This window comes from Myotis davidii, unplaced genomic scaffold (assembly GCF_000327345.1).
Source record: "Myotis davidii unplaced genomic scaffold, ASM32734v1 scaffold399, whole genome shotgun sequence".
Taxonomy (NCBI): domain Eukaryota; kingdom Metazoa; phylum Chordata; class Mammalia; order Chiroptera; family Vespertilionidae; genus Myotis; species Myotis davidii.
Genome location: NW_006292094.1, coordinates 2,263,782 through 2,266,193, shown reverse-complemented (window position 1 = coordinate 2,266,193; position 2,412 = coordinate 2,263,782).

Sequence of the window (2,412 nt, the reverse complement as noted above, 5' to 3'; positions counted from 1 at the left end):
GCCGACTCCGCCCCTCGGGGGGTCTGGAGAGACAGGCTCCGCCCCCACCTGGCGGGGCTGCGGGCCGCTGCTCCCCGAAGGGACGTCACTCACCCCAGCGTCAAGTCACTAGGAGCTCAGCAAGGTTTTCTCATAAGAACGTGGCCCTCATAGGACAAGAGTGTAGTTATTTACAGCTTTATCTCTTTTTTTAATATTAATATATTTTGATTAATTTCAGAGAGAGAGACATCATTGATGAGAGAGAATCATTGATGGGCTGCCTCCTGCACACCCCCCACTGGGGATGGAGCCCACAACCCCAGGCATGAGCCCTGACCGGGAATCCAACCCTGACCTCCTGGTTCACAGGTTGACCCTCAACTACTGAGCCACGCAGGCCCGGCTCTATCTTCTTTTTATACAACAAACCTGAACAATTGTGAGCTACCGTGAGAGCTCGTAAATCCCTGCGTGAGCTGTAACTTAGGAAACATCCCCACTTTGAAGTGGAAGAAACTAAGGCTCAGGGAGAAGGTTCAGGATCTTGCCCAAAGCCACAAAGCTGGTCAGTGGCTGAGCCGGGATTGAACTTCTCCTGGTGTGATATTCAAAGCCAGTGGTTGCTTTTTTATTTTTTAATCCTCACCTGATGGTATGTTTATTGATTTTAGAGAGAGCAAGGGAGAGAGAGAGAGAAAGAGAGAGAAAGAGAGAGAAACATCCACCTCTATGTGCCCAGATCGGGGATCAAACACACAACCTTTTAGTGTATAGGATGAGGCTCCAACCAACCGAGCCACCCAGCCAGGGCAAAGCCAGCGCTCTTATCCTGCACTATTGTGCGCCTTGTGCACCGTGCCAGGTTCTGGGGTCCCCGAAATCAATCAGAACCCCCTCCTGGAGTTCACAGACAGGTGAGGAGCGGGACTTGCCAAGGGCCACTCATTGGCAGTGGAAGGTACAGTGGACAGTAGTGTGGGACTTTCCACCCCCGCCGGTCCTGAGCTGAGCCTTGAAAGAGTAGGAATTAGCCAGGAAAATGAGAAGATGAGCCTGGAGTCTCTGATGCTTGCCCCAGATTCTCACATGTGTTGATTACAGCGCGCCACAACCTTGGAACAAGGAGTAAACCAATACTCAGAGGTCAAGGAGCTTGATAAAGCTGGTGGGCAGAAGCAAGGAGGGAAGCAGATCTATAAACCAGATCCAGCGTTGCCCTGCAAGCCACACTTCCGCCCCCACACCTCACTTCCTGATTTCTTTCTTCATCAACTAGAATGGATTCTTGCATTAAATGGGAAGTTGGACTGACAATCTTTCACTCTGTACCAACTCTTCAGACATGATGCCAAGTATTTATCTGCTCCCCCCAAACTCAGCCTTGGTAGTCATTTTATTGTCCTTGAGTTCCAGTCTGAGCACCTCCGTCTCCAAGACCTGTTTCATTCTGTTAGTGCATCTTTTGTGGATTGTACTTGTTTGTGTGTATCTTCTTTTTATTAAAAATATATTTGTATTGATTTCAGAGAGGAAGAGAGATAGAAACATCAATGGGCCACCTTCTGCATGCCCCCTACTAGGGATCAAGCCCACAACCCCGGGCATGTGCCCTTGACCAGAGTCAAACCCAATACCCTTCGGTCCATAGGCTGGCAACCTATCTACTGAGCCAAACCAGCTATCGTTGTGTGTGTGTCTTAACCAGCCCCCTAAAAGAGGGCAAACTCCTTGAGGACAGGCACTGTTTAGCTAATCTATGCTCTTAAGGGACACTTTATACAGAGAATGTGCTCAATAAACACTTGTACAAATGAATTGAATAGTGAAGAAGGGGTGAGATCAGCCAAAATTAAATTAGAGAAAAAAGTTTGCTCCTATTTCCCATTTCCTTTCTTAAAATTTACTCAATTTTTTATTAGGTTATTTTAAATTGAATTTATTGGGGGTGACATTGGTTAATAAAATTATATAGTTTCAGGTATACAATTCTTATACAATTCTATAACACATCAACTGTATATTGTGTGTTCATCACCCCAAGTCAAATCTCTAAATTTATTTTTAATTGTGGTAAAATAAATGTAACATAAAATTTACTGTCTTAACCATTTTTTTAAAAAATATATTTTATTGAGAGAACCAAGATGGCGGCATAGGTTAACGCCGGAGTTTGCTGCGTCGAACAACCACTTCAAAAATACAACTAAAAGATGGAACAGACATCACCCAGAACCACAGGAACGCTGGCTGAGTGGAAGTCCTACAACTAGGAGGAAAGAGAAACGCATACCGAGACTCAGAGGAGGCGCAGTGCTGAAGTCAAATACTAAGGTGCGGAGTGCATGCAGAGCGGGCTGGTGGCTGAGGGCTCGGTTGGCATTTTCAATCGGGAGGGAGTCGCAGACTCTGAGCTCCAGATCCGGGCGAGGC